Genomic DNA, 15,842 nt, shown 5'->3' on the forward strand with positions numbered 1-15,842 from the left:
TACTGAAATTTGTAATATGTTTTTGTAAAGCACTGAAGTTTATGGAAGTTGAAGTATATTACACAAATTTGCTTGTCATTCTGTCAGCAAATCATACTGAGTTAATTTGAATATGAGCTGTTTTAGATGAAATCACAGGATGTTACTATCTTCCCATAACTCCCATATAACCAGGATAACTGTCTTTTATTTATTCATCCTTTTTGCCTTTTTGAAAGATTGGCTCACTAAATTTTTCCCACTCTTCTCAAAATTTCCCAGTACTTACTTAGGGTCAATATTAAAGATTCAAAAGAGTCTCTTCATTGCTGTATCTGGAAGACTTCTCTCCTAAATGGTAAAGGCTCACTTAAGAGTCTGTGAGAATATATTTGAAATCAAGGTTATAACTTTCCCACATACATCTTTTCCTATTTATTTATCTTGAAGGCATTTCATCTGTTAGTTAATTGCCCAGTCCCTGAAGGTATGTCCTGAAGACCCTGAAGAACACAGTTTTAGGTTAAGACTAAGAAGTGTCTGCAGTATCTGAACTCCAGTAGCACTATCTGCCCTCCTTTGCAGTCAGTCCTTTATTCTGCTGCCTGAAATAGCTTGGTATCATAAGGAAATGTTGACACTTTATATTCACCCTCTCTTCCTTTAGTTATTTAGAAATATGTTGAGCAGTATGGGACCCAAAAACATGACAGTAGTGCTTCACAGGGATCCTCTTTCTACACTGAGAATGGGTTCCTAATCTCTGTTTCCAATCTTTTAACAGATTATTTATATATGCAAGAATCTTCTTTTTAGTCTTTTGGCTTCTCAGTTTCTTCAAGAGCCCTTGGCAAGGGATCTGGTCAAATGCCTTTTGGAAACCCAAATAATCTGTATCCTCATGGTAAATCTTATTAATTTCCTTGTGTTTCATTTAAAGAAATTGGATTGATTTGTGAGGCATTTTTTCCCTTTACAGAAGCCACTGCAGCTCCTTCCTACTATAGGCTGTTTATTAATATGTCCATTTATTCTATTCTTTATATTAGTTCTCCCGATGAACTGTACAATACAGATGTTGGAGGTCCTGGATTTTAGTTCCTTCATATCCATAAGCAGCTTTTTAGAAAAAAAAATTCACCATTACCAATTAATAAATTACTCCAGACTAAGGTTGTGCATGACAATTCAGATAGTTTATTTGTTTCATTAGCTCAGGATTCTTGTGTAGGTGCTACCTCATGCTGGTGACTTGGCACTGTTCATTTTATCCTTTTTTTCTGATAACCTGTTGAAAAAATATTTCATTTTGAGGTGAACTTTCTCATGACCCCTTATTTAGAAGAATTGTGTGCTAGGATTTTCAGCATTTTTTTCATATCAAAGACTAGTAAGATTCTTTTCCTTTCCTTCCCTTCCCTTTCCATATCCTGATCACCTATATTCTCTACCAATTCCTTGACACATTTCTCAACTCTGATATGTTTGATAAAATCTTTATGAAAATTTTTAGTACTTTTAAAAAGTTATTTCTCAAGCCATTTCTTGGACCATTGTGTTGCTTTCAATTTGCCCTGCCAAACTTGATGATCTGCTCCCTTTTGCTTGCTTATACTCTATCATGTTAAGAAAGGGAAACAGAAATAATTTTTCCCCTTAACTGTTCTTCTGCCTTGAATTTTTTTCGGTGTCTTTTTTTCCCCTATTTTCTCCTATAGAAAGAAGCAATGAAACAAACTTTCCTTCAGTACAAAGTTTACAGCTAGTTTGGAAAGTTCTCTGTTCTGTCAGTTCCTCTGGAAAATACCAGCTTCTCCAAGAACAAAGCTTAAGTTGCCAGAAACAAGCAAACCTATCACAACAGAGATAGGCAGTGAAATGTAGTGTTTCAAAACAGCTCCTGCATAAAGCAAATGTTTAGATGGTTCAGCCTTTTCTGACTCTTCCAGAACAACATTCATTTGGTGACAAGCAACATATGCCTGCCACAGAAAATGTGGAGTGCTTGTGTTTTGAACACCATTACGGCTCTAAAGTAATTCTGACTTCTGTAGTCATTCTCCTGTCATTAAAAAAAAAAGAAAACCAACAAAAAATATAAACACAAACCCAAAACAAAAACAAACGAAGCCAAAAAAACCTCAACCAAACAAAAAAAAGCAAAACAAAGCAAAACAAACAAAAAAAACCCCACCAACAAAGGCCAGAGAGGCAGATGGAAATTTCGTAAAATTTTATCAGCTTCTCTGTGTCCTTATGCATATACCAGTACCTGTGTATATTACTGAAGTAGCAATCTAAATCATACACTTCAACTTTTTTATTTTTATTTTTAATTTTAACAAGGTATTTCCCAAATTCAGAGAGTTGCTTTTACAATAAAGCTGGTAAAATACATCTATGAGCAGCTTTAGGCCAAAGATATAATATTGCATTGTTGTCACAAGTTGACAGTGTTCCTTTCAACAAAGTTAACAGAACTGATTGCTTAAGGTTGGAACTTGAGAATTTCTGAACTGAAAAGGATGAGGATAGACAAAGCTTGGCTTCACAGTTCTCCCTGAGGCTTTGCAAGACTTCTGTGTGTTATCAGTAAAGCACAGGAAAATAACTACTCCATAGTCTTATATTTATTAGATAGAGTGTGTGAGATCTATATGTACTCAGACAGGTGAAGAAATACATTTTGCAAAATGTTCTTATTTTGCTGTGTAGCTGTAAGTACCAGATCTTTTTTACCCACTTGTGATGCATTTAAGTCATCAGTATCATCCCTTTGTTGGCTCTTCAGAAGTACTTAATAATGCTTCTAGATTTTTTAAAACAAAATTTATCAAGAAATCTTCATGTTTCTTTACTATTTCAGTCAGGCAGACAATATTTGACAATGTGTTACCTCTTATTTCAGTATCCCATGGTTGTTGGCATAAAATATTTTTGTTGTTACCCATCATTTTTGTTTTCTAGATGCTTCCTTTAATTTCTGCAGCAACCATTCTGTTTATCTCCTCCCACTCTAGCTGCTGCTGTTGTTATTCTTCTATCCTTCCTTTTTCTACACTTGTGGTGCTCTAAATCTGTCATCCAGATGTAACTTTCAGGAGTCCTGATTACAAGCAGATTTGCAAGCTCTTGTGTGTTACTTTCTATTTTAAAAGTTGACTTGGGATTTGGAAAAACTCCCCATTTAGTTCTTTAAATAGAAAGAAAACACTGTAACTCAATATTGGCTGCTGGTAAAGCACTGCTGAAACCAAGTTTTATCTGGAAACAGATTTGTGACATTGTTTGTCTCTAGATATGATGATTTATTTTAATGTTATTAGAAAGTGTGTGTAAAAGAGTTTGTTTTCATTTTAAGCATTTCTTAAGGTGTGATGCCTTGTGATGCCAAGGGAAGGAAACAAGAGAAGACTGTCTGGAATTCTGAAAAAACCATCCTGCTCAGTTTCAATGACCTGTATGGTAGCTGTATTTCTACTGTAGGGCTGTTCTAAGTTGTAGCAGTACCCTACGAAGTGCAATTACTGCTGCATCCCTAATGTTCACCAAGCTGACTGCACTGACTACCCTAAAGATGAATGGGCAAAAATGCTGCCTCTTCCCACTCCCTGGACAAAATAACTCCCTTACATTATGTTTGCTGTAATAATGGAAGTGTCTTCATCTGAGATATCTTTTGATACATGCAGTCATGCCAATGTGACCTGCAAGCAGGATGCGAAACCTCTCCTCTTCCCTTCCTTATGCCCACACAAACCTGCCCATGAGTGGGCAGCACAGAGAGGCTGGGTGTGCTTATACTGCAGGGCAAGCCACTCTCAGCTGGGTAACAGCATCTGAAGACAGAAACTAAATGAAATCTGGTCAGGAGAAAAGACACTGAGACAAAGTGGAGAAGGCTTCTGAATTGCAGTCATCACAGCATGACAACATTTCTTTAGAGACCAACAGATAATGACAGGATTTGGACTGCAGCTCATCAACAAGGGTCAATGACAGCCGATAGTTCAGGGGGGTTTGAGACATGCTGTGTGCATGAGGTGTGTGAGGAGGCATTCCAGGAAGATGTGATACTTTCATTCTCCTTGACTTCAGAAAAGTGTCATGGGGTACCTGTCATTGAATCTGATGGTCAGCCCACAAAAGTTGGTTAGGGGCTCACCTGGTTGGTTACAGCCCTAGAACAATGTTCAGGTTTTGCTGTTAGAAGTGTCAGAGTTCACTCTAGGAAATAACCAGTAGCAGTCATCTCTGCTTTCCAATGAATACAGTCTATTCTCTAAAATTTTTCCTAAAATGTAGTATTAGAAAAAGTTAAGGGACATTTTATATTAATAGAAAAATGGGATTTTGTGGTAAAGACAGAGGAAACAGCATTGAAAAGGGATTAAAATTAGCTTTAAATTGACAGTTGTAATCTTACCTTCTCCATCATCTAGTTTCCTATTAATCTCCAAACAAATGACCCTCCTGTATGCCACAGGAAATATTGCACATACTTTTGAACATATTAGAAAAAAATATTATAAAATTTGTAAAAACTCTTCTCAGTATTTCAAGTGTTCCTTATGTAATTTGGGCCAATTGGCACATACCAGGTGTTTCAGACAATGTATCCATCTGCCCAAAGAGATAATCATTCTCTTAAAGATGTAGAGAAAAAGACTGAGAGCATCCTTAGCTCTGCTCTCTTACTGCTGCTTCAGGAGAAAAAAATCCCTTTAGTGGCAAGACAGATCCAGAATTATTTTGAAACCAAAGATTGCATTTGTAAGGAGCTCTTCTACTGATTGCTCTACTATGGAAGGATACTTATTACAATATTTTGAAAATCAAACCAAAGCTATTTGTGATTCATGTTACTTCCAGTTATGTTTTACAAAGTGTAATAATTGTATAGACTCTGCAGCCTTTCCCATACCTTAAGTATAACACAATAATCTACTGCTTTTCAGTAGATTATCCTGTCTGGAAATGTATGTGAGTCTCTAAAATGTTAGCATTCTTATACCTATTTATTCATAAATTATTCCTGTTTGTATTTATGCACAGAATGGGTGAATCCTTCACATAGTTGACAAATAGACATAAACATGTTTGTTGTGCTGTTGTGATGAAATGGAAACCTGCAATAAAATCATTAGTCTTATAGTTACAAAATGCTGGTAGAACTGAAGTTATAATCAGCTGAAATCTAAGAAAAATATATATTGGCACATAATTAGTACCAGTTTTGAAACCAAACCCTCATGAAGGTATTTCCACTGTCGGTCTAGAACAGAATAAATACTTGACAAGAAGGTTACACATTGGTGCTGCATGTGAGAATGCCTATAGACCATATACAGTAAAAAAAATTACTAATTATAGATATTAAAATAATAAGTAAATTTTCTCTCCAGGCGATTTTATTTTCCTGATTTTTCTTCATGTCATGTGATTGTATTTTACAGTCTTTTGATTAATTGTTCTTCAATATTATTCGATATTAGCTAATATTTGTTTATTAATACTCAGGGATTTAAAGGCATTACATAGATTTATACTAAGTGTTGAAAACATCAGCACCAGAATTTTGAAGTATGAACGCAAAAAATTATGTAAAGCAGTCTTCTACTTTTAATTAACATAAATCCCAAGATAAATAGTTTGCATTACTTTCATTTAGAGCCTAGTCTAAAGTGGTTGGTTTTATTCTTTTCTCTTGCATTGTCCAAACCAGGTAACCTCATTGATATTTTATGCATGAAGCAGCTTATATCTCTCCAGCCTGCAACAGTACAATTTCCTTCTTGAAAATAATTCTGACTGCATTCTAACCAGGTTTAATCCTATAAGGACTTTGTTTTTCCACATGCAAAAGGAACAGCTGAACTGATAAGTTAAGCATGTTTTGAAGTCTTTTCACTACCAGAGGTTTTTTCAGACAGTAACTACACATTTATGACTGGCACATGGATTTTACTCATTAATGTCTAGTGCCTAAGTAAAAATAAGGATGTGATCTTAAAATGTGACTTAAATGGTAGTAAAAAAAAAATAAAATTAATCATTTAACAGTCCATTTTGGCAAGTATGAATGGCACCAGACAGGTCTTACATGACTGGTTCATAATCTACATATTTTAAAGATAATGCAGCATTGATTATTTCTATTTCTTCTTTGGTTTTGGAGTCTTTGGAGATTCTCAAGATTTATTTTCAAGGTTTTCCCTACCAGGAATGTTAAAATGTACTTTTCAAAACCAAAACATCACTATCTGCACAATAATCAGTTTCAATTCTTTATGTCACAGAACTACACGGTCTCCCAGCCTGTAACTACTGTAGAGTTAATGGGGAACACGCATTACAAAAACTGTAAAGCTGGAAAATCACAAATGTTACTAGAATCTAACATCTTTTGAGATTTCAGAATTGTTAGAAATAGGATAAGCAAGAGGAGACATGAGTCATTCAATAGTACAATTTTTAAATGTACCCCATCTTATGCCAGATTTTCAACTGTTTCTTTTTAGCTGAAACATTTGTATTTTAAAATGGTACCTGAAATGGAAATATAGAAGTAAGTGTAAATACCACAGTTAAGAAGCTTATGCACGAATTTTAGTATTTTATTGCATGTGGGACCTCTAAGTGGTAGGAACATAAATGAAACTGTATGAAAAGGGGGGAAAACATCATGTAGGAAGAGAGGGAAATCTGGAATTGTAGTGGATAGCAGGGAAACTAAGAAAGCTTTTACAATTTTGGTGACAGTTTGTCCCTGGTATGAGTTTATATTTACATACTTAATGTGATATTTGCTGCCATTGTATTGGAGCCATGAGAATTCACCACTCTTCTGCCTCTTATTCCCCTCCTGTAGTCTATTCTGTTTGCCTCTGCCATTCCCATTCCTCATCTTCTCCCATCCTTTTCTCTCCTCCCGAATGTATTTCTTGCCAAGGGATGTGCCCCTAGTATTCCCAGCATAGCCTCTGCAGTAGTAGTTCCTATGTATTGACTCTCCTCTCCTACCTGCCCATAGCACCTTGCAAATATGGTTCTTTTAGTCCTCTGGTCTTCTCTGTAATCTGCAGTGGACTGGTGGCCATCAATCAGTGCCTCATGATGGGAACAGCTAAACACAGAAAATTCAAGGGTCTCGCAGTCAAACAAGAAACACAAATGAGTGGGGGAATACAGTTCTTGCAGGTGTCTTTTCCACTGGCAAAACAAAATAATTGCTGACATAGTTAGCAATTTTTATGTGTTTGTTTACAAAATGATCCTTCAATGCACTTGTTTGAGTAGTGATAACTAACAGCAAGAAGTTTACCAGAGGAAATGCAATCTCAAAGACAAAAAAAAATTCATCTTGGAATTTTAAAAAGTTCATAAAAAATTGCCTGGAAATACTGATTCTAAAAGGAAAAAAATATATACAACAAGCTTTAAGACTTTCAAGACTTTTCTGGCAAAGAACAAGGAAAGAAGGAACAGAGCATTACAAAAAGCTTAAAAAAGGGTGAATGTGGGGCATTTTTGTTTTGCATCAACAATTTGCATAATAAAGGATAAACTGACAAAAGAAGAGATTTAAAACAAAAAGAGTAAGTTGAATAATTAAAAAGCACATTATAACAACCAGACTTAAATGTAGCAAGATGAATAGCTCTTACAAGCTATGGTGAGGTGGTACATAAAATCCTCAGATAGAAGCAAAGTGAATATGAAAACAAACTGCAAAAAAGAAATCATGGTTCTAGGTTTGGTTGTTTTTTCAGGAAGACAAAATTATGTACCTGCATGTACACATTTATATATATATATTTTACAAAGCAATTTATATTTCTATCTAATATGTCTGCCCTAAGGATCTAACAGATACAAGTGGGAAAATATAATTAATATAGAATTATAAAGCCAACTGTGAAATGTCTCTTTTTTTTTTTATTTCCTCATTATAGCGGGGGAGAAAGAAAAGCAAAGGGTACGACTGACATTCCTTGTTTAATGCAGCTTACTTAGTGACTGGCATAATGATAAGTGATGGTAATTTACCTTAAAAACCTTAATGAGTGGATCATTACTATAGAGAAATGGGAAGAAAACTTTAATCCCACAGAGGCAGAGCTCCATGGTTGGCTGTGCAATAACCAGACAGAACTCTGAATGAGATTCCCAAGCTTCTGTTCCCTAGATAAAATTTTCTCTCACTCCACTTTTGCAAAGGTAATGAGGAGGTAATGAGGCTTGACTTGAATTTTTTCAGCACTTGATTCCCTTCATTCCCCAGCAGGTTCCCATAGGATAGAGTAAGATGTTGGATTTATATAAAAGCTGTGCTGATAGATAGGTGGAGGAGGTGAGCCATGCTGTTTGGTTTTGGATTCTGTCTGTATGAGAAAGGGTTCAGATAAATTTCAAGTTCTTTCAGCACTGTCAGCTCACTCTGATAGTTTCCACAGAATAAGACAATTTGACGACATGCAGACCTTGTCAGGGCCGCTGACTGTTTATTTTGTCACTTTACAGATACTAAACAGTGACCTTTCTGTGCCACCTTTTCTTCCTCTTTCCCCCCCATTTTTCACTAGCTTAATACATACATCTGAGTAAATAGGAAAGCCCAAAAAGGTAGGCAGAAATGTTGTATTAGATCATTAGCTTAATTTGAGCTGAAAGGTCTTTGTTGTAAGTTGGGGGTGGGAAGGGACCTGGGGACCTTTGCAAAGTATTTTGCTGGCAAGCTTGTTGAGATTTGATTGCCTTTGTTGTGATAATCTGAAATTAATTTGCACTTGAACCCATCTTTCTTCTGGGCTCAATTTAAACACGGTTATAATTATGCGCCCTGCATGAAATTGAGAACAGACACTGATATGACAAGTCTGAATTTTTTAATTCCCCAGGTACTAAAGGCTTTTTTCCCCACTTATCTCACAAGGTAATAAAACAAAATGTTCCAGTGAAGCACATGCTTAAGAGAGAGGTATTTGCCTGAGGGGAAACAGTAATAATCAGTGTATTGCTACACATTTACTCATGTACTTTCTCAGTAGGTCAATCTCTTTCTTTTAAAGTGATGTTAAACTTCTGCTAATATTGGTTGATTTGTACCTGGTACAATATAAAAAAGTGGAAATGATATGTTTTATTCTATTTTAGCAGCTCCTCATCTAAAAGGCTTTTTCTCAAACATCCATTTTGATAGCTTTTTTTTTTTAAAACCACTATTGAAGACTACTTCCTAACATCCACAATTGATCTTAGCAGTGCACCTTTCTTGTTCTCAGTATGAGCTGTAATATCCTTATCAACATTCTTTTAGTTTTAACCCAGATTAGTGTTTTTGGTGAGGAATCTCATTAACTACAGTAAGCCCATCTTCTTTTGTGATTTTCTTTGGAATTGTAATGTACAAAAAGGCCACCAAGGTCAATGCCCTGGGCACAAATTCCTCTTTAAATCATCATTCAGCTAAGAGTAACAACATTCTCCTTAGAAATAGACATTTTTTTAAGATCTGGAACAAACTGCTCAGTTTCTTGAAAGTGAAAATTATCTGGAAGTAGAAATTAAGTACATAGGAAACTAAGTAACTATTTGTTCCTTAACAAATGGACCATCCGTTTTCTTTTAACCAGTATAATCCTTCTCTCTGTCTCCAAATGCGTATATGGTGTCCTTTTGAATTAAAAAAGAAGACATTAATAGTTATATTGCCCTACATTTTAAGGCAGGCTTTGAAGTTACTAATGATGTTGCTAAAGTAACAGTTTAAGCTTTAGCAATAGCAGCTGTGCTCCTCCCAGAGTTGTAGAATTCACTTATCTGAGTTTCTTGATTAATTTAAATAACTAAAAAAATAAAATAAAATACTGTTTTTTTGCCAAGTAAAGCAAGGGTGTTCCTTCTGCCGTATTGTTTTATTAGTAGCAATGTAAAAAACAAGTGCAGAACACATGCTAATATTTCACCATTCTCATTCAAATCTCTATTGCTACCACTCAAAACCAAATTAAGTCAAATAACTGAATAACACTTTTTTGTGTCTAAAACAGAGCTTGGCCTTTGCACTCAGTATTAATGTGTATGAAGTTTTCTGAAAGCTAATTATTCTTAACTAACTGGGTTTCATACTGGCTATAATGAAAAAAAAATTAGGGGTGGGATAAAAGTGAATACTTATCCTACCTCTTTCTGAAAAGAAATGCTGTGACCTGGTTGGCACAGCTTTACAAGCAAAGCTATAAAAAATACCATAGACAGTAATCATTTTGCTACATTGATGTTAACACTGGTGGCAGTTAGATTTGTCAGGAGCTTACTTTAATTTTAATTTTAAAACTTGTTTTCTAAGTTTGTTTTTTTTTTTTTAATTAATTTACCGAGATGAAGGAGGATTGAAAGTGATGTTAAACAATTGGTGAGTATGTACTCTAATTGCAAAATGTGGTATGGAAGTAGACACTGACAACACATGTCTGTTCAGTACTGAAACATCAACATTGCAAATACTTGGAGTAGATTTCGTAGACTGGACCCCTATATATAAAGTCTTGTTAAAAAATTCTGAATGTATCTTCTAGTGTGTTCCTTGACTCTCTACCACTCTGTTCAGAAATAAATTTGGAAACAATGGAACTAAGAAGCCAATTATACAACAAGCTTATTAGTCCACAACATACTTAATAAGAAATACAGTAGCTCAAAAGCAACAAAAATTCACTAGTAAGGAGGAACATATAGTCGTTTATATCTTGAAACTTAGGAATACCATGGTATCTTCAAATTGTAAGTTTAAAAATGTTCTTTGATTATGACCAGCCACAAGACATCTAAAATGCCGTAATAATAATATGGCACGGCATGCTAGGAGAGTACCATACGATAAGAACTGTGTGGCCACACATGGTGTGGTACATTTTTACCCCTTAGTTTATGTGTTTTGCTCTCCACTGCCACATTTTCTGGTGACTTTATCTAGTCTCATTCAATCATGCTGTGCACATCACAGTCACTTACTGACAAGCACCCCTAGCCGAAGCATTCAGAGAAACAACCTTCCACAAACAAAGCAGGCAAGTCCTGTTTCTCTTAAGATAAAATCTGCTGATCTCATTATTGATTGTCTGCTTTCAGGGGTTTTGTTTCCTGAAAGTTTGATATGGGGCAACAGAGGTGACAAAAGATTGGCACTGCGACCTGGAAATTAAATGGTCGACTATTAGATCAACGTCAAATAGGGTGAGGCTGAAGTGTTTGGCAAAAGCATTAGATGCTGTCTTGACTTAATCTCTCTCTCCCCTCTCTCTCTCTCTCTCCTTTATCTTGAATCTGTTTTGAACCCTCCCAGGCAATTTACTATCCTTGTCATTGATTTTTATCACCTAATGTGCCCCTATGAAGAATTACTTTTTGAATGATAAATCAGCTACTTCATTTAAACAATTGTATACCTCACCTCAATGTGAAAATAGCCACTGAAAGAAAAAATATAGTAAGTGTTAACATTAATCACTGACCAGTGGAACCCTTGTGATTTGAAAGGAGAAACAGATTTTATTGTGAAGGAGATTACTGTACTAGAAATAAACTGTGAACCCTCTCCTTTATTAAACTGTTACTATTAAGAAATAAATTACAGTGGCAAATTGCAGTCAGCAAGATGGAGGGAGAGGAAAAAAAACATTGAACTGCTCGGTAAAGCAAATTTGTCCAGTGTATTCTTCAAATAGATAGCCTGTAATATGCTCAGATGCACTTCTTGTTTCACAGGTGTTGAAGTCTGGGTATTTAAGAAGTGTTTTGAGGAAGACCACAGTGATAAGTAATATTTTCTAATATTCCTTCATCCTCTGTCTGCATCACTTCTTCCCCACGCAGCCTTTTACAATAATCTGAAAGTCCTTCTTTTTTCCTGTTGTAGGCCCAGAAGAAATGTATATATTTTCAGACATAGAATGAAAGCATGTGTGTTATTATTTATTACTATTTTTCTTTTTTTTTTTTTTTAGTTTTAGGTTTTAATTAGGATTTCCAAAGGAATATACAACTTTTCACAGGAAAACAGTTAGCAGAAGTATTTAGTATCCATTTTTTTTCCTTGCTAAAGTTATGTAGTAAGAGTTAGAGACAGGTTACTGGATTGGATAGTGTTTCTGTATACATATCAGCCCTGGCATTCTTGTGGTGAAAATGTTCTCTAAAAGCCTAAATGAAAGCTCTAAATCCAAGCAATCACTTATTGTTTTAGATGCAATGGGTGGGTGAAAAGACTGATTGTAATTGAAGTAAGATTCTGCATGGTCCCCACTTGGAGAACATTTTGGAACTATAACTTTTTAAAGAAAATTATTTTATTTCTTGGTTCAGAAGAAAAATGTAGCCTGGGAAAAGTTCTTCATTCATTGCTTTTCAACTAATTTTAATCTGTGTTTTACAGATTTTGGAAAAAATGGTTTCTGGACTATTCATGGCACATTCATCCACAACCTCCTGTGAAACAAAAAGATGAGGCGAGGGGATTCATAAACTGAAAAATATACTATTTTAACTGAGCTCTAACAACCATATCCTGGGCTGCATCGGAAGAAGCATGACTAGGGAGATGACTCTTTCTGTTTTCTCTGTTCTTGTGAGTCCTCATCTGGAGTACTGTGTGAGGTTCTGGAATCCTCAACACAAGAGGGACATGGAGCTGTTGCAGCAAGGAGGGCCATGAAGACGATGAGAGGGTTGGAGAACCTCTCTAACGAAGACAGGCTGAGAACGTTGGGTTTGTTCAGCCTGGAGAAGGCTACAAGAAGACCTTATAGCTCTATACCTGAAGGGAACCTACAGGAAAGATGGAAAGGGACTTTTTATGTAGTCATACTAGTGACTGGATGAGGGGGAATGCCTTTAAAACTGAAAAGGGTATATTGGGGCTAAACTTTAGGAAGAAAATCTTTAGTGTGAGGGTGGTGAGACACTGGAACAGTTTGCCCAGGGAAGTTTTGGATGCTTCCTCCCTGGAAATGTTCAAGGATAGATTTGATGAGGCTTTGAGCAACCTGGCCTAGTGGAAGGTGTCCCTTGTCATGCAGAGGGGTTGGAACTAGATGATCTTTAAGGACCCTTCAAACCCAAGCCATTCTATGGTTCTTAAAGTTTCCTTTCCTGAAGTCCCATGAATATAAGGCAATATGCAATTGACTAAATTATTTCCCCTGGTAATTTAAAGTCACCTTTGCCTCGTGTATATTGTAAGATCTATCATGTCAGTGTTATAAACATTGATACAGCATTCAAAATAGTGCAGGTTTATGATGCCACCTTAGTCCTTTCATTGCTTGAATGCTCTGTCATCCAGAGTGGCTGCTCACACACCAAGAGTTAATATTTAATCAGTTCCATGGATTATATATTTTCAGGAGTTCACTTCCCAAAGACAGTAAGGAAAATACTAATTTAGTTCTGTTTCTCCTCTCTGAAGAATAGAAGAGGAAATGGAGGAAGACCTTACACACCCTTGCCACAGGAATCAAAAAATAATGTAGTGAAGAGTAGTTTTGCAGAGTATGTAACAATTGCATAAAATTAGACGGGTTTATTTTCTTACTAGAAGGGTAAACATTTCTGAAGCTTTCCATACCAATTTGTCTCTAGAACATACACTAGTTCTTGCAAAGACATTGTCACTGAACATTTTTTTTAAGGTCATATTACTCAACATTTACATTAGAACTTTATTTCAGTACCTCTTTTAGACAACTTAGAAGTATTCGATAGTAGAATCATAAGATGGCAGCACTACCAGTAGAAATAGTTGTTGGGGATGTTGAATGGTGATACCATAACAGTGACAACTTCAGAGCTCTCTGATGTGAAACTAAGACTTTTAACTGCTAATCTCTTGAATCAATATATGTTGTATTGATTTATTCTATTCTAGAGTGAGTCTAGAATGTATAGGTGCACATTAATACCTTCTAGTCACCTCTGATCTCACTGTTTGTATGCTATATAGGCAATGAAGCACATTTAAACTGTATATGTATAATGTATTTATTATATGTATAATTTCCTTACTTGCAAGTATTATTTATGAGGTTTAAATTGTACCTTTCTCCCACCATCTATGCCAATGCAGATAGGCATCCCAAGAGCATCCAAATGTGGATAATTTGAAAAATAATGGCATAGATGTAAATATATAGGGAATATTTCCTTCTTTTTGACCCGTGCCTACACTTTCACAGGTTGTTATGTGCTTTAGAACAATCGCAAAGCTTCTGTATTTAATTTCTGGCTGGGAGCAGAACTCAAGAGATTTCCAGATCTCATCTCAGACTGAGATGCGATTGAGATTGCATCTCAGATTGTCTACCAATTGAGTTTCTGGCGGATTAGGAATTACCTATGCCATCTGATTGCTCCTTCAGTCTGTGAAAGGTGTGGGCTGATTTTTTTAGTCTGGTGTTTTCCAATGAACCCAATGGTAACAAATGAGTACACGTGCTAAACCATTCTGATGCTGAGAAAATTAAAAACTATCATGAAGGCACCTATCTTAAGAATCTTGCTTTCAGTTATGTGGGCTTTACTGAATAAGCTTTTGAGCATTTTAAAATGTGCATTTTTATAGGTTGCAGCTCACATATATAAAACATGCATCTTCACGTATAGACCACATTATAAAACTTATGGATAGATGATGTAGCCATAATTACATTATGAAACAGTGGGCTCCAAAGAGCCCCAATGATTTTCATGGGAACTTTTATTCTGTGATCTATTGTGCAATTTTATTTTTTTTTTTAAGTTTTCCACCACAACGCTGCTGTGTATACAAGAAGTTGGTGCAAAGTCAGATATTCTGTTTTAAGGAGAAAGGATTGTATTTTTTTGCTTGCTTCTTTTAAATAAATTATGCTGTGGCCCTGTGGGAAAAATTCTTGTTACAGATAACCAATTTTGTTGAGAAAATAAAGTTGAATGTTTTACTTGGCATTAATTAAGATTTGCCTGGGCAGATCCATCTTCTCTGCTCCCTACAATTAGCCCCTCCAGAAAGGTTTTTTGGCTGTGCCATCCTCATACGCAGGGAGATATCTGATCCCCAGGCTGAGGCTGCCCTGGCTGCTCCCTGACTCCCTGGCCCCTGCTGCACTCTGACACAGGGAACAAGGCACTGACTTTGTGCAAAAAGAGCTGAATTAAGTAGCAATTTGTAATTTATGGAGAATAAATTACTTTGTTCAGCAGGTCATACCTATTTCACACAAACTCACCTGTTGGACCAATACACACTCTTAATAAATCTATTGTGTCTTCTTGTAGATATCAATATTATAATGACAAAGAAAATATATTTAGGAAGTTTTTTTCTGAGGATGAGGTGATTACATATAGTGACATGCTCAACAAGAGAGAAAAATATTTTTTGAAAGACCAGTGCATTCCCATGTTTCTACTGGGAATGGAAAACAAATATGTCATTTTTGGCCAACAAGCAAGAGATCAAAGGATGACAAGCTTAGAGCTGAAGTTCAAATGTCTTAATACTTGTAGAAACTGGACACTGTACTTTTAAAAATTGATATTACTTACATTTTATCTATCTTGGTTTTCACCAGAAGAAATTAATGTAAACAGATATTTTAAAATCTAAGAAAACTGAATTTCAGCAACAAACATTTCTAAATGGCTCATCTTTTCCTACCAAGGACATTCCTTTCACTCAAGACTCTTGTGTGCTTTTCAACTGTTATTTAATATACTGTTCTGTTGTTTTTAAGAGTAGAAAGGAATTTCTTTTAATTTCTGATCTTATTTTGCTCTTGGACTGATTTCTTTTAAAACATGCGTTTGATATGTTATATTAGAAC

This window comes from Calypte anna, chromosome 2, assembly GCF_003957555.1.
Source record: "Calypte anna isolate BGI_N300 chromosome 2, bCalAnn1_v1.p, whole genome shotgun sequence".
NCBI classification, from domain to species: Eukaryota; Metazoa; Chordata; class Aves; order Apodiformes; family Trochilidae; genus Calypte; species Calypte anna.